At 51.7% G+C, this 23,600-nt stretch overlaps 1 protein-coding gene across 1 annotated transcript in view; it reads left to right on the forward strand.

Annotated features, from left to right (window-relative positions):
- The first annotated feature begins 1,701 nt into the window (after positions 1–1,701).
- Positions 1,702–23,600, forward strand: part of LOC144472708 (uncharacterized) — a 40,905-nt gene continuing 19,006 nt past the window's right edge. The window contains exon 1 of the mRNA XM_078186022.1: positions 1,702–2,169. The gene's annotated coding sequence lies outside the window, so the exon portion shown is untranslated. The remainder of the gene's footprint in view (positions 2,170–23,600) is intronic.

The following is a 23,600-nucleotide window of genomic DNA, read 5'->3' on the forward strand; positions in this document are numbered from 1 at the left end:
CAAAGGCGAGTCCGAGTTCTCTATCGTTCATTAGGTAGCAGCGTCTTGTATTATTTATCGGGACAAGGCGAGGGGCTGAGAAACAAACGAAGAGTCCGAAGCGTCCCAACGAAGAACAATGCGAGATAATAAAATTCTCGAATTTTATACTAGGTCGGGGTACAAACTGATTACTTTGGGCCCTAACGCTCGGATTTGGATACGCCTGGTCAGCAGGCGAAACGAGCAAGAGGTTCCATTGAATCCCTCGACCCAAATCCACTAATTGCAGCTCAGTAGGCCGCAACAGACCGCTTTTCACCAGCGAAGAATATATTTCGCGGTCTCGACAATAAGCAATGCCGTGTAACGACATAATAACGCATAACGTGGTAAACAGGGTCATCGAACGGACGATTTAGCGGCCGGGTCGAGTTATTCTAAAGATATAAATATAACTCGATACTCTTTCCATGTCGAGACGGGAGATCATTTTTCCATGGTTGGAGAGTCTGTGCAGGCTGGAATCTTAACTCGTTAACCGAACTGTTTCCCCACGAATACCACGGATGCCGGTACGGACCCTGGTGAGGGAGAACGATAGCAGTCCATACCGTAATCGATGCAATTATAATCGAGTTCATGTTGTTTCCGATTGCAATGCAATTTCTACGTTACGATAGAATGAACGGGAAGGCTAGAAAATGGTTGGACATAGGGGTGAATACGTGAATACAGTAGAAAGAACGTGCGATAGTTAGTTATTATATAATCGAGGATGCTCGATGATTCACATACGTAATTTATGTCGCACATAATTTATACGCGTTTCGTATATTTAATTTCAGGAGGATACTTTGAATTTTCCATCCAGTAAATCTCGACAATTTCCAGCGGGAACGTTGTTCCATCCAAACGGTATAAGTTGGAAATGATATTTTTCACGGTCGCACGGGTACTGAAAACAGCGCTTGAAACGGACTCGAAAATACCTGTTAACAACCGCTGTGTCAACTTTACGTCAAGGATCGAAATTTCTATTCACATCGGTTTCGATTACGATACCCCAGGCGGCCACCGTATCGGGCCCTATATCGTTCTTCGTATCGGTCCCCGTATCGACCCTAGATTCGTTTCTGTTTGGTTTTACATGGTACGTGTGCAGGGTGAGTCATCCAACATTTTCACCGAAAACATGTTCGTTGTTTCGAATGACACGAGAAATTGTATGTGTACAGGAACGGGTGCGGAGAAGGTTTCTCCATCGAGATTGGATTTACCAAAGTATCAAGATCATCATCGTTGGTGTAACAGTTCCGGGCTCGGATCATCCTTAACCGTGTGTGCCTAGGATCGAAATCGAAATAATAACAGATGACGTTTTCAAGCCCTGTGCTCGCAACTGGCAACTGGCAACTGGTAATTGGAAACTGAAAACTGGAAAGGTCTCCTACTCGGAGCAGAGCGGAGCAGAGCGGAGCAGAGCAGAGCAGAGCAGAGCGGAGCGGAGCGGAGCGACGGTGACGGGGCGACGCTGGTAGCGGCAACCCCGCTCTGTCAGCTTGGCGTTGCTTGCGTGGCCTCTCGGAGGGATGGTGGAGAGAGAGTTGCACCGGCATTGGCGGGTGCGAGAGGAAGAGGCTGCGGTGGTGCGGCTGTGCTGGAGTGAGAGCAACCGGGTAGCGGGTAGAGCAGAGCGGCACTAGCGGCGCAGTGGCTCTGCTGGCAGCAGCAACACGTAGTAGACGGTAGCACCGCGACGAGGACGCACGCGTTTCGCTCTCTTCCATAGATATCGCATTCGCGTTGCTGCTTCGGTAGCTAACCCGTAGACTCGCTCCGAGAGCAGCCAGCAGTTGCCTCGCTTCGCTCGGTCCGGTGGCGCAGCCGCGTTACGCGTGCACATTTTTTCCTATCTCCGACCGCTACCAGAGCATAGTCACCAACTACAGCACACGCTACTGTCACCGTTACCACCACCTGCACCCCGTCAGCCGTCAACCGTCAACCGTCGACCGCCAGCCGTCAGCGCGCACCTGAAATCTCGCCAGGACCGTCGAGAGCAGCAGCAGCAGCAGCGATAGCGACGACAACAGCCGCAGCAGCAGCAGCAGCAGCGACCCGATCTACCCCCGAGAGGAGGACCAAACGTTCTCGAACTCTTGTCCGCTGCTATCGAGACGGCGCCAGGTAGGCAATATCGTTCACCGTCCCCATAAAACATCCACGAAACCGCGACACTGCCTCTCTCTGGCCGGCAAGCTTCTTCGCGAATCCGAGGTACACCATGAAAATGGAGGAGCGTCCTCCGCGAAGACGCTTCCACGCGCTCTCTCTCCGTGTATCCCCATCGATTTTCCAACGGCAAGACCCGCCCTGTAATTTACTCGTTCCTCTCTTTCTCGCTCCTCTCGTTTCCATCCCCTTTATCAGTCAGGCTCGCTCTCGCACTTGGCCAGCACTCGAAATCGAGTCTCGTCAAGATCAACGACTGGCCCCCGGGTCTCTCCTCTCTCTCTCTCTCTCCCCCTTTCTCTCTTTTTCTTTCACACACGTACTCCCTCCTACCCTCTCCCCTCTCTCTCTCTCTCTTTCTCGCCGAAGAGCCGCTGCCGCGACCATAACGCCGTATGCACGTCTCATCTCGGCTCCTTTTTCTTTTTGCGCGTGTTTTGTCGCCGACTCGATCGATGGACTCGCTATCGGGTTCTCTTTCTCGGTTTCACCCTCCATGGCCGAATCCGTGGACGCTCTCACCGCCCTCGCTCGTGCTAGACACAACCACGAACCTCGCGATGGACCACGCGTCTCCTATCGAGAATCGATGATGCCGTCTGATCGAGGCACGATCGCGCTCTTCTCTCCTGGACGAAATTTTCTTACGCTTCCGCGAGTTTGCGTTGTTCACTCAGCATTTCCTATCGCATCTCTGCGTTATTTTCTTGCGGCAGATGCATTTGGTTAGCAGATGGTTACTTCGAAAATTTTGCAAGGTGCAATGAAATGGAATTATCGAAATAATGTTCTTGGCATGAAGTTTTGCAAGCATTCCCAGTACTTTCTGCTGGCTGTTTCAACAATTTTTCCAAATTTTAATCGGAATTGGTAGATACGTACAAAATTGTTCTTGGTAGGTTCGCGTGTACTTTAAAGGACAATGTTTCAAAATACCTGACCCCAGGTCGTTTATAAGGTCTTGGAAGGTTTAAAGTCAACAGAGGGTGAAGTAAGGAACTAAAACCTAAGCGTCGTTTGTTCAACGTCGCCGGTTTCGTCAGTTTCCAGTACTTCTTCTCCAATCTCTCTCGAGATGCAAAAACAGCCATTGAAAAATGTTTCAACCGATATGAATCGCGAAAATCTTTTCTTGTCGATAACAACGATATTCGAGTTCGCGAAGCTCCTTTCCAGACGCCGTCGTCCGTATCTGTATTTCCGGGAGGACTTTCATCGACGATAAATGCGAAGAGACGCGCGCGGGTATGTCCGTGATAAACGCCTCCTTTATCGCCACGGAAATTCATTGTTTACGATCCGGCGGGTATTTCTTGAGCTGCGCGCGCGTTTAAAGTGTTTTGTTCGGTGGGGCGGTCGCGTCTGCCCCTCGAATTACACCGGGCGAGAGCTCCGTGACCAGAAAGAATCCTCTGGGACAGAAAAGTTTGCCGTTGCACACAGCCGTGCGCTACGGGGACTCTGGACGAGCGGCGCGGCGCGACGCGACGGCTGCAGTTTTTACGAGATCGATCGAATTTATTGTCGGCATTGACGCCGACGGCACCCTGCAAAACAGAAAAACAGAAAAACAGAAAAACAGTTGCTGCCGCGCGTTTCCGCCAGGTATTTTCGGTTTTCGAGCCGTCGTTCCGACGAATAGTCGTTCTCACCTTCGCCGAAAGAATTTTAGCTCCGGTGGAGAGACGATCGAAAAAGATTCGGACGAAATTGAAAAAGCCAGGTTTCTTTTGCAATTGGGAACCGCGAACAATCGGTTCGAGGAAGAAAAACGGCGGCGTAATAATTGCTTGAGAATTTCCGGACAGAAGGGGCGATGCATCTGGGAAGATCAATAATTTGTAACCTGTGACCTGTAACACGTAACCGGTGTGCTCGAAGGAGCTCTCGAACCACTGTAGCGTAGGGTCAACCCTATCGCTCTAAAGCCGCGTCACGGCAGCAGGCAGGCAGGCAGGCACTCCTTTCGACCTTCTCTATCGTATCCGCGAGCAAGACGACGACGGATTCGAATATCGGAGCACAACGAAGCATTCACGAGAGAAAAGCAATCTTTATTGCGAATGCGATATTGCCGGTCGTACGTTGCCGCCCGGGGTTGGTTCTCTCGGTCTTTGTGTGTCGTTCCGTATTACTTCTTCAATGGCTCCTTGTGTTCGATGGGTCGAATTCAACTCCGCGCCCGAGACGAGACCGATTTATCGCGAAACTCGCGGAAAAAAAGTCGAGGGCTCGTAGACGAAAAAGGCGCCAGGCGCGCGGTTGATTCGCGGTGGGATCACCGCCGATTAATTCGTTCGAAAACCTCTAAACTCTAAACTCTAAACAATGGGTCCACTCGATTCTGCTTGTCGAGACATCGAAATCGTAGGCTTTGCTATTATGTCGGAAGCTCGTTGCTAATTGGTTCCTCTTCTCTCGGAATTCAGCTCGGGCTGGAACCTAGACTCGGAATTATCCGCGTAGTCGACGAAGACGATTGTCCGACGATCCCTAGCGCGCACCTGATCGTCGCGACGACCTCGCTTCCTCGTTCCCTCGCTTTCCTCGCTCCGAGGAAAACGCGCATGGTATCGCTCTCGAACGCGCTCGCGAATTCGGAATCTCCATCCATTGTCGAGTTTATTTCGTTGCATCGCCGAATCACAGTTTGCCGAGTTTAACCAGAGTACAGTTATCTTCGAACTCTCGAACCTCTCGCAATTCCTTCAAATGATCGCTCGCGTTTATTTCAGAGGCGAAGCCAGTTTCGCGGCGGTTTCATTGCAGCGCGTTTAACGATCTTCTACTTTAAGGACACCGTATTCCATAAAAAGTTGGCGTACACGGTTCACGCGTATCGGCTCGTCCGCAAACACCGACGCAAAGACAAAGACAGGCGCGCGCGCGCGGGCACAGGGACCCGGTCGCTTTCTAGGCGAGAAGGTCTGCTGCTCCGATGCGAGAAGCGTAATACACGTTTATCGTGGACAGAGCGTAAGCTCCATGGGAGCGATGTTTAACGATTTTTCGAGCCGCCTCCTGCACGTTCGAGCTACACACCCCCCGCCGCGTTCCTGTTAATTCATTAGAGGATCGCGTAGACCGTAGACGACGTTGCGACTACTCTTTCGCGAAGCGTACGCGCGCGGATAACGCGACGATGAACGCGCGTCCGTCACAATGGTCAATGGTCAATGGTCAATGGTCAATGGGAAATCGACAAATTCTGGCCGGGGCAGGATGCTCGAAACCGCGGGTAATTTCGTGATTTCTGCCAACGGGAAGATAAGACGAGCGACGAAGCAGTTTCGTTCCCGAGGATTTCATCGACCGTCGTCTGCTCTAATTTTCTTACCAGTCTTCGTAGAGACGACGTTGACCGTTGAAACCGTCTCGATGGACTCGATATAAATGAACGGGGATCGAAATCGAAGCCCAGAAGACGAGACGTTGGACGGAACGTTTGAAAAGCTGGGACCAAATGGATCCGAGCGCGCCGCCATCCAGGGGTTAATAGATATCCGATGTCGAGTTAGCACCCCATCGAGCGGCTGTTTCATTCTCCTTCGGCCCTGTTCTCTCGTTAATGGAATTTTTGTAGGCTGACACGTCCAATAATTTATCTAACGAAGCGGAAAGCTTCGCTCTCCCTGCTGCTAGCTACTATCAAATTGGTACAAACGTTGTTCGGTTGACTGACGCGTATCCCCAGAACCTTATCGATTTCACGATGCGATTCGGGCGTATCGCGCAGCGTTTTGCTCCAAAGGTCCGAGCTGATCTTTCCTCCGTTCGAGTCAGCTCGGAACGCTCGGCGGTTATTCTCCGCGCCTTATCCTTGTTGCAGTTTCATTCGATCCTCCATCCGCCGTCGTGCCCGTTTTTCCTGTTGCGCGTCGCTCGCGTGATTTATCGCGCGCGTAGCTTGCATTATCGTCGGCTCGCTGTCCGGTAATTCGCTCGATTCGCCCTGGCGTCTCCAGCGACTGGGAAAAATTGAAATTTGGTGAAAGGCCCTCGGCGTTTTCTACTCGGAGACTCCGAGCCACGTTGATCGGTGATTAATTGGAAAATCGAGCACGGCTTTTCGTCGTCTCGTGAATTTATTCGTCGAGAGGGCCGAGAGGGCCGAGAGGGCCGAGAGGGCCGAGAGGGCCGAGAGAGGCCAGTCGGCGCGTTCTCGTTTCGCCACCGTAGCGTAGCAGTCGTTCGGAAAAGTCTATCGAGTTTCGGTTCCGTGGGATTAACGCGAACGTGAAATACGGTCGACCGATGGCGTGTAGGAAAAAACGACACAAAAAGGGGGAGAGAGAGAGAGAGAGAGAGCGGGAGAAGAAAAAGGTGGACTCGTGTGACCGATACCGTGAGAGGAAAATTATCGTTGCTAAAGAGAAAAAACATAGGAGTAGGAGGGTGAGGGAGAAAGGGTGACGGGGGCAAGGGTGGTTGGGGAGACAGGAGGAAATGGGAAAGGGGAGAAAGGGGAGAAAGGGTCGAAGCGCTTCTGCGTCTCGAGCGAATCAAGGTACCGGTGGAAATGTATTTCAGACAAAAGCGACCAATTTGCATGGCGTCGGGGCAGAAGAATCTCCGACAGATATTTCAGCCGTCGTCTTTTCTCTGGCCGGTTTCCGAATCGAAAGCGAAAAGATTATTGGCAAACGAAACGAAGTGAATGCCGATGCTACGAGAAGCGAACGGTCGTTGGTAAAAACGAGCGCAAGAGGAAGCGGAGGCGGAGAAAGGGAAAAGGGAAAAGGGAAAAGGGAAAAGGGTCGAGCGTCGCGAGCGAATCAAGTTACGCGCGAGCAATTTGAGAGAAAATTGTGTGCGATATTTGCCATTGCCCCGTCGGAATCGCATCAGCCATCCGTTTTAGCGACGGAGAAGCAACGATACGCCGGTCCGCGACGACGAGCAGCAATTCGTAACGGCGCGAGTTTTATCGTCTCGAAAAAGGTCTCGCGATGACACCGTGACACGCGTATCTCTCACGAGATCTCGAGAACGTGGAAGGGTGGAGGAGCGAGAGAGAGAGAGAGCGGTAGCCAGCGCGCGCGGGTGTCTCCTCGTCCACGGCGAAACGTCTCGATTTTCTTTCACGAAATGCGACGAACGAGGAACGCGCGCAGACGGATAACCGGATAGCAGGACAGCCAGCCGGATAGCTCGACGCACGAGCCTCGAATCTACGCTGACGCTCGCTCGCTCGCTCGTTCCGTGATTTCCTGCTTATCGTCGCGTCTGCGTTTATTCTTGGCGCTGCCGATGCGCCGGATGTCGGGGATAAGGATCGGGGCTCCGATACCGTTCGAATCTCGCATTCGACTCGCCTCCACGATTCGTATTCGTCTCCAGTTTTCTCCGTTTCTCAACATTTTCAGCGAAGCGCGAGGAAATTGCCCGCGACACGATCTTCGATCTCGTCTCGGTTATTAACTTTTCATTATTAAGCGACGCTGCCGCTTGCAAAGGTCGCGCAGAAACTTTTGCACCGCGAAGCGTACGATTCGTCAAATCCATCTTAACCCTCTTCGTCGAGATATACATCGTTGTCGAGATGTACATCGTTGCTCTGAAAATATAAAATATATAAGGCACGGCATCGATTAGGAGAACGAGGGTTAAAGTCACCGAAGACAGCGTTCGTCCAGTCCGTGGCCCTAGGTACGAGTATTCCCGATGAGATACGACGTTGCTAGGCGGATAGATAGAGTCGGTAGATAAGCAGGAGACGAGGAACGAGCCGAGAACCGAGAATGTTCGAAAGATGGAAGCGAGGGTTGGAGGAGGGGGTCGATGGTGTGACCGCGTCGGCGATCCATGGTGTCGGGGGTTAATCCAGCCGCGTTCCGAATAAGGAGAATGAACCGCGGAATTGGAACGGACAGCGCTCCATCTGGAAGAATTCTAGAGACGCGTCGAGGAGAATCGAGTCGAGTCGAGTCGAGTCGAGTGGCTAGATGGACGGACGGCCGCACCCCGGCGGACTCGTTAAGAACCATGGACGTATTTAAACGGTATCATGGGCCTATCAACGCGACGTGTTTCCCTCTTTAATCAACCCCAATCTACTGCGGTACATCTGCCGACATGGTTGCCGCTAATTTGCCGGCGTCTCGTGTTCTCCAAGCAGTTTGCCCTATCGGCGGCGTACATATCGTGGGGCGCATCGCGCTCTGGTAAATTGTCAGCAAGATGTATCGGGCCGGGGGTTTGCAATCGAACCCATTGTCGTGCTCGGCGCGTATCTGCGCTACGCGCGCGTAGTCGCTCCCAGTCGAGAGAACATAGAGAGAGAGACACGGACGCGCACCGACACCGAGAGAGCCGCCAGGCAGGCAACGCGTACACGGAACCGGTAGGGTCGGTGCGACCTGTGCGACCCGTATGCCCCGCGTATGCCCCCGCGCGCCACGTCGCTCGGATACGTCCCATTGAAAAAGACCATCCGCGGTGCCTTCGTAATTCGAGACCCGGCAACGTAACGCACGGAAAACTTCCGATAAATGCAAGAGAACGTCGACACAATGCTCGCCTCCGAAAGGCGAGATCGTTTGCACAATGCCGGTTTCGGAAACGTCGCCGTACGCCTCTCTGATTCGCGATTTAATTTCGCTCGGTATTAACGAGCGTTGCTCCAATCGGCGTGATATTCCTCGAAAGGTTGTCTGCCAAAACTTTACTCTTTCGCCGCTCATTGAAATTCGACCAGCCTTCCGATAGGAACGATTCAAAAAAGGCAGAGCGTTTATTCGTAGTTCGCAACCGAGCCTTCCGATATTCGACTAAGAATAATATTAATTGCTCCTAAAAATGAGAGCGCGGCCCCCGCAAGAAAATGGCACCGGTAAACGGTGCAATAAAAGTTTTCGGTTCCGAGCGAACGGTTTCCTTTCTAAGGGGCAGCATCGAGAGACGGCCAACTTTCGACCATAAATCTTGGGCAAACGACTTCTGTGCGGGCGCGAGCGATTGTCTACCTGGGAAATCTAATCGGTATACCGGACGCTCGTCGAAAAAAATGTCGGCGTATCTAAACGAGGCTACCTTTCCTTTATCTTTCGTGTAAACTGTATAAACTATGCGCGCGCCGTTTATTCTTCGACAGGAAGCTGAGCTCGTGAGACCCCGATCGATAGATCCTCCCTAGCCATCTTTTGAATTTCAATAGCGAGTTCCCCGGTTGATATTCACGATGGTCTTCGTCGCTTCCCCATACGCATTTTTATTTGCTCGACGAAACTGTGTTTCGATGTTCGGTCTAGCGCGTGATTTTTCCTTTTCTGGCTGTTTTTAGTTTCGACGCGACTTTCCAATGTTCCCGCGGGACAAACGGAATCGGATTTTCAAGTTCGCCCAACAGAAATGCGTAGGATAGTCTGCCTCGCGTTTCCGAAAGCGATATTATCGTAGCAGCTTAACCCATTAACTGTCCCGATCTCCATTCGAGGATTTTGGAATTCTACGCGCACCGCTTGCTCGCAAAGAATATATTTACATCAGGGATATTTGACAGGATGTTAAATATGCGATTCAGAATATATAAAATAATCCATACGATAAAAAACACATTTCTTCTCGTTAGCTTTTATTCGGGCAACCTGCCACTCTCTCTCTCTCTCCCTCTCTCTATCCCTATTTGGGTCTTTTGAAAAGAATATCAAATATTTCAACGACAAAACATAATTTGAATATGACAGGGGGCTGGTGTTCGAAACTGCGAAACAGTGGACGCTTGTCGATTGTAACAATAGCAAGAAGTCCGCGGTAATGGCAATAGATTGGTAATTCGATAGTATCCTGGTCGATAGACGGCCGGCAAACGATCATTGCGGGTTACTGGTATGACACGACTGGGTCGAGAACGAACCCGACACCGTTCCCGGCCACGCATCGAGATCGCTTCGGACGCGGACACGCTAATTTCTAGCTCGTTTCTATTCCGATTCGTAAATATCGACCGATCGGACGACGCCGCGAAGTCGGCTCGCGTCCCTCGCGCGAACCTTCCGAAACTCTTTGAATAGATTTTCTGAACGAAGCAGCCTATTAGGCGTTAACGCGTTTCGCCTTGAACCGAAGAATAGGGTAATAGTCGCTATTACTGGGTCAACATTCGCATTCGTCGACCGGCCGTTAAAACAACGAGCCATCTGTCATTGCATCAACTATGTACACATTGTCGCTCCACGGCTATCGCGTCTCCGGTGACCCAATATTCGTGCCCCAAGGGTTAAATGTCGACATCAGCGGCTGCTAGACACGCTACACTATTAAATGGTTTAACGAGGAGCCGGCGCGCGCCGCGTTGCCGAACGCGTTCTCGAAATTAGTTGACCCATCCGAAAACTACGCGGCATGCCGGAAGCGCGACTGGAAACTTTGCGTCAACATTTATTCGCGCGCAGCTTGCGGCGCGACTGCTCCTGCAATTTTTGCAAGAATCGCGCGGTTAACAATTCTATGAACAAATGTTAGAGCTAGAGTCGATCACGCTGAAAGCATCATCGTCGACCGACAACGCGCAGCAGAGAAATGAGAAAATCGTGGGACATTCCCGAATGCAGTCGCAACTCAACTTCCAACCGAGTCCCGGTCGCGTCGCTGTGGACCGACTAATTCACTGGAAACGAAGATCGAGCTCCTTTTCCGCCGGTAAATTATCAAGGATAAAGCGACCGAGGGCGAGAGAGAGAGAGAGAGAGAGAGAGAGAGAGGAGAGCAATTGGTAGGGAAATCGCGGGGCAAGTTTGCGTGGGCGGCGTTCGTCGGAGGCGGAAGAGGGCGTGGGCGTGGGCGCTCGGGAGGGTGCGGGCCCGCGCGTAAAATCGGCGTTATAAATTTCGTCGAGCCGGAATTCGACGATGCCCGGGCGGAGTTCCGTGAACGAGGATGGAAATTGAAAGCGTGGAATATCCGGTGACGGATAAAGCGTTGGAAGAGCGGACAGAAGGAATACGTTTCGGTCGTCGGAGTTTCGCGGCTCGCTGGAGACAGCCGGGGAAAGCCGGGGATAGCCGGGGATAGCCGGGGACGGCCGGGGAAAGCCAAGACGTCCGTTCTAAAGGGGAGAAAACAGGGGGCGAGTCGTCGCAAGCCGTGGCCATTTGCATAGGACCCTACGCGCGTGTGTGCTATACTATACCGAGAAACCACCGCGTTATCCGCTTTATGCAACGTCTGGGCGAGCAATCGCGCTCGGCCCGCGCTCGCGAGGGTGCGGGGTGGCAAGCGTTTCTGCCGGCGCGGCCGCTCTCAATGATTCACTTCGCAAACACGCCGCGCGGTCCTCGATCCACGGACGCGTTTCCGTTTCCGTTTCCGTCCGAGCAAATAAATTTGTTCTCGAACGGCCGCGGGAACCGTTCCCGGGTAAAAACAGAAGAGACCGCGGAAGAAGTTTCGCCCGCACTTGCGAGAGCCGAGAGAGGGGTCGCAGCGGCGGCGACGGCGGCACGCGAGACGACAACGGTGCAAAGCGGCCCGCACCCGCCGGTGTCGAAAGGAACGGCCGCTTCGGACCGAAAAATAGACGAGGCTTTTAGCCCTCGGATGGCCTCGTCGCCTCGTTCGGGTTTCCAGATTTCCAGGTTGCCGGGCGCTCGAGCTTTCGCGAATTCGTCTGCCGGGGAATTGGGGCGATGCTCGACCCGGTGGCTGAAAAACAATTTATGCGAGGAGAGACCCCCGTAAACCCTGCGCGAACGGGAATCGGATTTGCAAAGCTGGCGGCGACCCTCCGGAATCTCTCGGTATGCGCGCAATTACCGAATCGCGCGATTTCGAGCTCGCGCAGATGCCTGTGAAAGAAGGGAAGATTACGCTCGCAGATTGGCTGCGCGAGAGAGTTTGCGGAACGGGGCTAGGTGCATGGCTCGAGGCGCGCGCGCGCTCGCTCGGTCAAAAGAGCCAGCTATTCTTGCGTCAGCGTGGTCGTCGCTGCTTCCATTTTTCAACTGGAAAACAATCGAACGACGGATCGTCACGTGGCGGGCCGCGCAACCGCGCGGCAATCGAGTCGAGACCGTCGGAGCGCGGCGCGCGGTGCACGATGCGAGGAAACCGGAAACGCAACGACACGTCCATAGGCCGTCTCGCGGATGGAATAACAAACGTACGCGGCATGCCTTTAGTACTTAATAGGTTAAGTGCTCCTTTGATAAATTCGATCGTGAATAGTTTGAAGAGGAGCGCAGCTCGCGCGCGTACCTCGCGAGGCTTCGGCCTCGGCCGTGCATTCTGAAATTCGCGAAACGTCTACCCGTTCGCGTCGGCCGGCTTCGACGTTTCTTCTTCCAATTCCGCGACGCGAATCGATGCGACGCGACGTGACGCGACGTCGAAAAGAAGACGCGGGGATGGGGTCCGAATTTTGACGGCAACAGGATTTCTCGTCGAATAATGTCAGTCGACTTTTCCCCCTCCCCGGTCGACTGCATCCGAAACGAGTTGCCGGCTCGGCGCTCGCGCCTCCAAGAATTAGCGGGAACATCGTGCACGGGTTTAGGGAGCATGTAAAACGAAATCCGGATGGTGTACCGGAAACGCCGCGGCATGTAAACGAGTATGTATGCTCCGGAGCTCGTCCTTCCGCTTCCTTGTTTCGGCTCGGTTCGCTACCTTTTTTTCGAGCCGGGAAAATGGATCTTTCCCCTCTCTAACGACCTACCGCCGTAAGACGACGGTGCTTGTCACGGTTTAACGCGACTTTCTGCTCCTTTCCTGACCGTCTCCTCCCCCCGCGCCTCCCTAACCCCTCGCCGTACCTTTTCCCTCGGAAGAATTCGGACCCGAATCGGTCTTGTTCTTTCCTCCGAAATTCTCCGACGCTCTAATTGTTTCCCGCGATCGGTCTCGACGCGTTTGTTCGCGCTAAACGGTTACGATATTATCGCGGCATGAAATTATTGTCGCTATCGCGGAGCACGGGGATGGCACGCGCCGGAATAATAACAATTTGGTAATATTCCTGGAGGAGTAGGAATTGCATAGCGGCGCGAGCGCGGGACCCGCTGCGACTCCGCTTGACTCGACGGCCGCGACCGAGCCGGGGCTCGAATTGCAGTGCTAAATATTAATTTCTAGTTAACGTGGCCGCAGTTTCGCATAGTTTTGTTGCCGAATTAGCGGGCATGCATGGTAACTTCGTTAAGACGCCTTCCGTAGAGCCCCGCGGCGGCATCCCAATTAACCGGGGATAATTAATTGGGATCTATTGTTCCAATTGCATATTAATGCCAATTTGCATGGACGAGTTACTCGACGCCCCCTTCCACCTTCTACTTTGAGTAGACTCTGCCAACACTCGTTACCGTTGCCGTTGCCGTTGCCGTTACTATCGGCCGCGGGATCTACTGCTGTCACAGCGAGGATCATCGAACCCCTCGATTTCAGATCCCTAATTAATTTTCCATCGATTTCGCCAGCTGGAAAATTTTGTTCGCTCGATTTGAACGTTAGTCGAACGCATTTGCCAAACGTATACAATTCGTAAGAACCAACGAGTTTTCGCGCACTCGATTCACCGATATTGCGCCGCTCCGGAATCCCCGATTTCTATTTTAATCCGGAGAACCGTGGCTAGATAAATACCGTCGAAGAGCAATGTTTGCCCAACGTTACATTTCCACGGAAAGATACTCTGATGATTCCAACGCTTCTAGTAAACGAATCGTACAATGAAAATGTTGTACCTTAGATCCTCTATCTTCGATTCTGTTTCCAAGTTGCAAGTGTCCAACTGTTCGCAGCTTAATTACAAGTTGAACGTGTTTAAATTACATTATTACACGAATCTTCTCATATTTGTCTCCTCGATACCAAATGGTACAAGATGGATGAGATTGTTTAAGCAGAATTTCTGAAGCACGAGCGTCTTATTCTTCTTTCGAATCGGTGGGAAATGGCATCGAATTTCCACAATGCCGAAGCTCCCGATGCAACTATCGTATAATTACACGTGATATTGGTTATCGACGTCGGGAACGAGCGAAGCGAAAATCGGTGTGTAAAACGGAAACGGAAACGAATCGGAACGTTGTCCCTCTGCCGAAACGACTCTGCCGAGAGTCGCCTCCTCGCTTTCGAATAGCTTTCGAGGGAGATTTTGTCGATCGATTGGCCTCGTCGGAGCATCCTAAGCCACGCGCGGGGTGCACTTTAATCGGGATCCAGAAGCGGGCCGCGTGGCACGTTCGAAAGGCTGATTCGCCTGTCCTCGGCTCCAAAATCCGGGTCAGCGCGCATCGGCACAAAGAAACCGGCGCGGCGTCCTCCTCGGCCGCCATCGCGCCCCGTAATTTTCACGATTCCGCGTAATTGCTGCTGATGGCTTAATAAATTCCTCTCCAGGCCCGGCCGAGATTCTTCAAACTCCTCTTGGTTCTCTCTCTCTGACGTTCTTATTTCCTCGTCCAGCTTTTCATTTCGCAGCGAGCAGAACAGAGAAGGAGAATAGGAGAGGGAGATAAAACGAGGGGCGGACGGGGATGAAGAGAAAGCTTGGCTCTTCCGAGCGAAACACAAATTTGTTCGGACGTGTTTGAGAAAGTGCTCAAGGGACAGGGTGCGGAAACGCTGGCTGTTTCCGGTGGTCGTTGAATCATTTATCCGCGTCGCTTATCTCCTACGAGGACAACTCCGTTTTCGTTTCACTGTTTAACCCTGCTCCGTTCCCGGAGAGCCGCGAGTTTGTGGTACTTTAGGGGGATATCTTTCTGGGTCTTCGCCCAATTTGAAGTAATACAATGATACGTATAATTTCGGAGCCAAGGCGAAAATACGTAGACGCAGACGCGTTCGCAAGATTCACGGTTCCGTCGTTTCGCGCGAATTTCAAATAAAAGTTTACGCAGGCAGCACAGGGAGACGTTTTCTTAAAGACGAGCTGGTTCCGCGCGGACCTGTTTCCAAAGACGGTCCCGAAGAAAATGGAATAAAAGCCTTGCTTCTCAAAGTTCTAGACCAGAACACCCCCTTAACCCATTTCCTCCTTGCCCGGAAGAGTCCCACAGCTCGTTCGTAAATTACACACCTAACTCGCTTTGGTAGCCTGTGGCCTGTTTGTCGTCTTCCCGGTGGATTCTCGATGATGCTTGCGAAGAAGGAGGAGAAGAAGAAGAAGAAGAAGAAGAGCAAAAGGAAGAAGAAAAAGCAAAAGTTTCGCAAGAAGCTTCTCTCGTTTTTAGCCGCGCGATGATTAACTGCCTGGTCCATTGGCCCCGTGACGGTTTATCGTTGCACTCGGTGGCTCCTCGGTGGGACGTTTCTACGATGCAATCGAGCTACAGCTACATCCATGCGCACCCTCCGGACATTTATGGCGTACGCGCTCGCCTCAACTGTGATCAAAGCGTTTCAAAATTCTATTACGGATTCTAAATTATTTTTCGAGACAGCTTCCTATCGCCGAGGAGAGACTTCCTTCCTGCTCCTAGATTCGGTCGCGACCGATAAAGTATTATTATACAATTGGGAAGCGTATTCGAAATTGTAAACGTTTGCGAGGAACCGCGACAGAAGAGAAAATACGCAGTCGTGGGCGCTGAATTTCCTGAAATAAAATTAACCTTGACATTCGCCGCGTCGATATCGCCGAAAAGACGAGAGCGTTCGGGCGCAAAAGCTCGTGCAATCGTGAGAGAAAAGGAGAACGACCGCGCGCGCGATAGCGTTTCCGATAAGCGATTTATCTTTAACCTCCGGACAGCCACCGCGATTCCTCCGCTCCTTCTTTTTTTTTCTCTCCGTTGAAAAAGATGGACCGGCCGCGTGCGCGAGCCAGGCGATTGCTCAATCTACCGTTCCGATACAAACTCTGCGGCCTCCGCGGAGCAAGCCGGACGAAAAAGTCGAGCAAAAATCAGAAATCGCTCCGAGCCGCGCGGTCGTTTCCTCGGTCGGCCCCAAACTGACGGAGCTGGGCTAACTGACAGAGCAAAGGACGCGGAACGCCCACCGAACGAACATCCTCCCGTTACCATTTTTTAATTAAAACCACGAGTTTTAGTCTCTCGGAAAACACCGGGCCAAATTAACTCGCCGCTCGCCCGGTTCGCTGCACCTTTCCGCCATTTTCTCCTCGCTCGATTATTTGTCGAGAAATCTCTCCCGCGGGTCTCCTAACCGGTTCCCCGGGGATATTTATGCAAAACATTTTCGACCAGGGTAGAACGATCAAATGGAAATTTCATTTCCTCTCCTCTCGTCTCCTCTCTCCTCTCTCCTTTCCGCGCGCGTCGCAAATTATTCGAATGGGCCGCGAATTTGAATCGCGTAGACTCGCGGGTTTGCATTGTAGATCGCGCGATTCGACAAAGAGTATAAAAATATTTGGGTGGTTGGCGAGAATCGTTCCTAATTATCGAAACTAGGCGCAGGCGTGTCGGAGGGGAGGGCACGGTCGGCGGGTTATGTCAGGTTATATCGGGTAACTCTGGTTCATCCAGCGTTCGGTCGTTTCGAGTTCCTCATCCAATTTCCCTCTTCCATCCCGGCCACCGTAACGTAACGGAGGAGGTGCAGGGGGCGCGCGAGACCGCGAAGAAAAAAATCGGATCTCGGCGTATAATGGCCAGGGCAGATGAGAGTAGATTTAAAAGTACGGCTTTGAGTGGCACGCATGGCCCCTCCACTTTGCCATTTATTCGGACCACAGGCAAAAACGGCCCTTTACATCGCGCACCCGTGGTAATATACAAGAAAAGAGACGCCGCTCCGCTAACTAAAAATATATGGGCACGGCTCGAAACGAGCAGGCTCAAAAGAAACGCGCGGACTTCAAAGGCCACTCCTGCATGATTACATCCGAATTTTTTCCTTTTTTTTTTATTCGACCCCCGCGTTACGTTGCCGCTACGCCAAAAGTGAACGCGCCGCGAATGCCGTTGCCGCGATGAAATGTTTGCCCGCGTTTCTCGCTGGCGCGACTGTTGCGATCCTCGATCCGCATCTCGCTGGTCGCGTCTTTCCTCGACCGGTTGCAACGGCTAATTGGCTGATTCGTTACTCGCCTTCGCTGCTCGATTTTAGGAAGCCGAATGCAATTCTCGTAGACAAGAGTCAAACGAAGTAACTCGCAATCGAGAAAAGATGGGTTCCCGAGCTCGTTCGAGCCAACTTTTAGAAAAATTTTCCCCGAGGCATCGTTAACGAGTTATTAACGCAGACCAGTGTGTCCGATGAGAGCGAAGCTCGGCTGGCGCGAGTCGGGCGAGCCAACGAGCGGGCGAGGCTCGCTGTTTCGCTGTTTCGCTGTTTTGCTGATTGGCTCGGCAGTTTTGCGCCAGTCTAGAGCTCTTCTCTCATTGGACAGGGTTTCTCGTCAATGCATGTATATACTGTAGGATACTTTTAGGAGATTTAATTTTGGAAATTTTAAAGAATCGGCGCCAAATTTTTGGAGGATCCTCTCGAATGTCGCGGACAATTTTGTTCGGCGCGGGAATCTTCAGAAAAAATAGAAGCAGAGAGATATCGATCGGTTAGGGTTCCTGGTTGATCCGAGTGCAGTTAATGCGGAAGTCTGCGGTCAGTCCCACGACGCGGAGGGAACAAATCACGATAATTGCGTACCCGAATCGATCGCGCGCGGCTCGCATCGCACCGACGCGTCGCGACGCGTCGACCGTCTACGCTCCGCGCCGTATATTGCGCCCGGGTTTCATCTGTGTCTAATAACATCGATATCCACGAGTAATCCGTGGTCCAAATACAGGAATACGCGGCATAGTAACGGCGATTGCCGATGCATTATCCGTGGATCAGGCTCCGGATCGTATCGATCTCGATCCAGACGTCCTCGACGTCTTTCGCTATCAGGTTCTTCCAGTTGCGGTTGAACTTTTAAACATTGCCAAGAATTCAGAGTTTGACAAGAGTGTTGAGCTATTTCGTAGAAAACTCTAACGCGAAACGAAACATTAGATTGTGTTCCATTACGTATCGCGAACAGTTTCTCGCAAGATTTTCTTGAAAATTGCGGTCTTCGAGAGAAGACCTGCAGCGGATCGAGAGAAATCGCAGGAAAATCGGCGCTCGTCTCTCGAGCAGTTTCCCTGGCCGGATTTTACTCGTCCAAGAAATTTGCCGGAGCTTCGGAAACAAGATTCGACGTTTCCGTGACCGTCTGCATCCCCGCAGACGCGGAAAGCGCGACGAGACGAGACGAGGCGAGGCGAGACGAGACGAAACGAAACGAAACGAGACGAGACGAGAGAGGAGAAAAGAGATCTCACCACAGTGGTTTCTATGCGATCGAGCTTCGTTAGACGAAAAATCGTGGAAGTATCGTCTGGGCATCCTCCAATTAAAAGTTTTCCTTCGATTGTCTGGTATGCAGATGCGCCAAGAGAAGTGGAAAGAGGAAGAGAAAGAGAAAGGGACACGGCAACTGGAATCCGTCGGCGACAGAAGCGAAAACGTTTATAAAATAATGAGCTTGAATATTATCCAGTGGTTTTCCCTTATCTTGGCCACCCCCATGAATAATGCATGAATCACGGATGAATAATAAAATGTTATGAATCGTGTTATCCGAGCGGCGCACGTATCCCAGAGAGAGAGAGAGAGAGAGAGAGAGCCGTGTGCTGCTTTCGCCGATTACAGGGCGAAACAAGTTGCAGGGACGCGCGAGAACGGACGCGAACGCGGACGCGGACGTTGCGAAAATGCCGCAACGAGTTACGGCCGAACGAGCTAAAGATCAGCATAAACGAGCCAAACGACCTAAACGACCTAAACGACCAGAGCACGGTCCCCGCGGTAATTGCGAGAAAACTCGGGCCTCGGGCTGGATAGCCTATGGCTTGTTTGTCTTGTTCGAGGGGCGGAAGCATCCCTTGAAAGATAATGCGCGTCTTGAAAATTCTAGCAGATGCAAAGCGAAGCGTTGTCGCGATAAACCATTCCGTGCTGGCCTCGCGTGCGCCCCGTCGTCCTCCGCCGGACAACGCACACGAGACTTCCTCCTTGGAAATTATGAAATTGTAATACGTCCGAAGCGAATTGCTGTCCGAACCTCTGTCCTCTGCCCGAGAGGTCGAGGCTTTTCTCGCGCGATTAACGTTTGCGCGGTTGTCGCGATTTTTACACCGCTCACTCCCTCCGCGAGTTTTCCATTTCCTTGTGAAACGAGGAGAAACAGCATCCCCTAAAAAGGTAATTTAGTAGCTCCGAATCAGGTTCTAAATTAATTTTGGAGTTTGGAACGCTTCTAATCTACGGATCCGATCTCGTCGAATAGTTCGATTCGGTCGAGCAGCGAAAATTGGAGCGCCTCGAATTCGGGACTCGGACTCGGACTCGGACTCGACGATGGCCAAGCTAAATTCTCTCGACCCCAGATTGGGCCGGTTCGAAGCGTTTGTCGCGTCGTGCTCCATCAATCGGGATCGGGGTCGGGATTGGGATTCGTGTCGGTCAACGATCGCGTTTCGGATCCTCTGCCCGTTCGACATTGTATACGCGTATCTATCCATCTGCCGGTGTATCGCGATCCGCTTGTTTCGCGACAGATTTACCCCGAAATATTGGCGCGGCTATTAAAGAGCCGTGGGGAGCGAGGATCTCGAGCCAACTCGGTCAGCCCTGGAACCAACGAGAAACAATGGGGGGCTTTCTCTCCCTCTCTCTCTCTCTCTCTCTCTCTTCCTTTCTTTTCCTCGCGGGTGAGCGCTCGCGCAGAGTCACGGGGAACGAGCAGGAAACCGAATCAAAGCAGAGGGGGAGCGCTGCAAAGACTTCCGCAAGAAATTGGATCTCGGCGTATTCGATAAAGCCGAAAAAATTGGAACTCTTCGCTCGGGAGTGGGAGCCTGAAAACAGCTGGCGAAAATTTGTATTTCTGCGAATCGCGCGGCACCCTTTGAGATTCCGAAATTTGGACGCGATTCGTCGTGTACCCTTTACCCGAATTAACTGGAAAAAGAACGAGGGTGTTCGGCTAATTATCGCTCGGGTGTCCGAGGTTCGAGAATTTCTCAACTGAATTCAGTCGATTTCAAACTCATCCAAAGAATATCATAATCCTCCGTTTTGTTTGCAACACGTTGAAAAATACATTTCTCTGCCACACCGGGAAGCCTCCTGCAGAAGGGTTCACAGTTCAGACGCAAAACAGTAAAGTACCTCTTTTCCATTCGATATGAAATAAAGTGCGTGCCCTAGCCTGGATCGCCGGGGGTCGGACGATGAAAAATCCAGGTGCTAAAGATGCACGGGCAAGTGACATAAAAGGGCTCCGCCCGGCGAGGGGGACGCGGAGAGATGTATCGAGAGTGTCGGGTCGGGAACTGCTCGAGATGGATGCACCCGACGCGCTACGGCTCCGTCAAGAGAGGAGAGGAGAAGAAAGAGAGAGAGAGAGAGAGGGAGAGGGGGGGGGGGGGCAAAGAGTGGAGCAAAGAGTGCTGCGGGCGACAAAGCAGATAATGCGTCGTCGGATATAGAGCCCGGTGGATGCTGGGAACCGAGGACCACCGAGGACATCCGAGGAAGAGACGTTGCACCTGCACCTGATAAGATGCGCGCGAACTGATGCTCCGTGCCCTTCTTCGAGGAGGACTTCCTCTTCCAACTTTCCACCGCCGACTGCCCTGGAAAAACGAGAAAAGCTCGTTTCGAGGGCCAAGAAAAGCGCCGCGGCGCCCGGGAAACAAATGTCTTCGGTTTCGGTGTCGCGACCCTAGCGAGCGAGCTCGGCTTCTCCGTCTTCGAGGGAATCGACAAAAAACAAAGGGCTTACTTGGTAAACCGAAAAATTCGAGGCGGATGTCGTCGAGAACCTCGTGGATCTCGAAGATGCTTTTACGGTATAAAATAGAGGAGAGCACCCGGCGATTCTTGAAGAAAACTCTGCCGACGAGAATAAACTGTGCTGTATTCGCGCGCGAAGTGTTTCTTTTTTACGATGCCGATTCCCATTTGTAATTTTTCGAAGCGCAGCTGCGGCTGCTTTTAACTCGGTGCGCGGGTTTTCTCTTCGCTCGACGGTGGTCGACGACGCTTAGCCAACGGCTCGCGCGCCCACGGAAATTCGAGTGTCGAAGCCAGCCGGTACGCGCGTCCCTCGAAGGGGTTCCACCACTCCAGATGCGATTCCTGTCACTTTCGGGCCGTTCGGATCGCGCTCTTTCGTTGCACCTTTATCGCCCGGCACGGAGGAGGAAAGCGACGACGACGGCTGCGAACGCGCGCGTGCGACCAATTTCTGTGTATGTACACGCGTGCATACGTGTCCATGTTATGCGCGGACGTATTAGCCACGTGTATAGTACGTGTAAACGGACGTATGTATGGTCGCGGCGGCGGTGTGGGATCGCGCGACAATAGATTCGACGAGGAACTTTGACAAAGGGAAACGCGTTTATTGTCTCATTGTCCCCGGTCTCTACTCCGTTGCTCCCGATAATTTTGTCAATTCTGTCTGGCACACGACATCGCGGCTCGCCGAACTTCGCCGCTGGTTTCCAGCAACGAAGGATGAAGGATCAATTCGTTGTTAAGTAGCCTCCGGTGTTTCACTCTGCCCGAGTGGTCGTTCACTGTTCAAACAGTCGACCATCGAACCACGAATATTCTCGGCGACTCGTAGATTTCAATTGCTCCGGACTATGTACCTCTGCGATATACCATACATCTAGCTCTATACGTTCTACGTACTCGCCAGGACAAACTGTTCCCTTCCTAGAGAACGCTGGCCGGATTCGTTATCGTTGCGGTTATTCCTATAACGCGAACGTTTATTTCAATCGAACAACAATTGTGGCACAGCGCGTTCCCTGCGACGCCCGACTCTCAAAGTCGAGGTACATACTTGAAAAATATGAGGCAGCGGCTCGGGGCACAACGTCTCGTCTTTATCATTATTCTAGCAAAAAGTACCAGCACGCGTTCCATTTTGCGCCCACTTCCAATAGTTGAGATAGGTGTTGCAACAACTTTCTCGAGTACAGGACCAACTTCGTGATCCACCTTCGAACTTTCCGCTTTCTTCTGCTTTATGGAAAATTTGTGCGAAAGGATTCGGAATCGTCGCGAATTGTTCTCTTAAATTCCACTTGGATGAATTTGTAATTCGTCGTTAGTTCTAAAAACAATCAACTTCTTCAACTATTCCCTTTTATTGAAATAGTTGTAATTCCCGAAGTTTCGCCTCCTTACCTCTTCAACTTCCTCGGGATCCGACTTCGAACTTTCTGTTCCCGAAGAATTTGTAATCCAACGCCCCGAAGCGAACGGAACAATCAACTTTAATCACTCTCAACTTTCCAACTTCCGCAAGGTCGGACCCAGCGGAGAGCTTTCCAGTTTCTTCGCAAAAGGCATCATCGAACAATTGTTGTTGGTAGCGGCGTCCGATTCGACCCCGGCACCCACGATTAAAAATGCTCTCTCCTAAAAATTATTGCAAATATTTCAATGAGAGGGAATCGGATTGAAATTTCGCCTAGATTCGTTTAAATAAACGCGTCGAATCCGCGATCTAATAATTAAAAGGATTAGGTTTAAATTATCGAACGGTCCCCGCTGATTAAACACCGAGAACCGCCAGAAGCGACGCGGCGCGTCGACCGTTCAAAATGGCGGCGTCAGCTCGAGAAACTATCGGGGGGGAAGGTCCAAAGTCTAAATATTAAATCATTGGGTACGGTACGGTTCGGTTCGGTTCGGTTCGACCGAATATGTAATTTCCTGCCGGATAAACGATGTTTTTCAATTCCACGGTGTTCCCGAATCCTCGTTAATTTAATTGGACCTCAGGGGCGGATCCGACTCGACTCGACTCGGCACGGCACGGCGCGGCACGGCTCGCCCCCTCCATTTCCTTTATCGCGCTTAAAGTATGCAGCATTTCCAAATCAGGAGCGTTGCCAAGTGGGACACGGCACATTTCCTGCTCCACCGGTTACTATTTTCGCGTGTTTTCAGCAGACTCCCGAAGTCAATGGCTCCAGCGAATCTATCCGCTCGCTGGTATTTATGCGCGCGCGACCGCGTACCTTCTGCGTCGTACACGCTGCCGCTCAAAAACGTGCGAACGCTTGTCAATTTCGATGGAAACATTCGTTTTAAATAACACTGTAAACAAAGAAAATTTTACGCAGGAAAAATATTAACCGTCCTCGACACATCTATTCTTAAAAACAGTTGTGGGAAATTTAGAATAATTAAAAAAGATATAATTGTTTTCTATTAACGTCGCCGAGCTATATTTAATTAATTATGGTGAAATGCGATCTCTGATAGCTTAGAGACCAGCGTGCAAGAAATTGAATCGGGTTTATCATCAAGATTTCGTAATTCGTTTTTAGATAGGGCTGAGAATTGAGGAGGGATGGTTCTGGTGCTTTTGAGCGGCAGTTGTATGTAACGACGGTAGTGGTACGTAGAGTATCCCAAGC

The sequence above is a fragment of the Augochlora pura genome, chromosome 7, assembly GCF_028453695.1.
Source record: "Augochlora pura isolate Apur16 chromosome 7, APUR_v2.2.1, whole genome shotgun sequence".
Lineage (NCBI taxonomy): Eukaryota > Metazoa > Arthropoda > Insecta > Hymenoptera > Halictidae > Augochlora > Augochlora pura.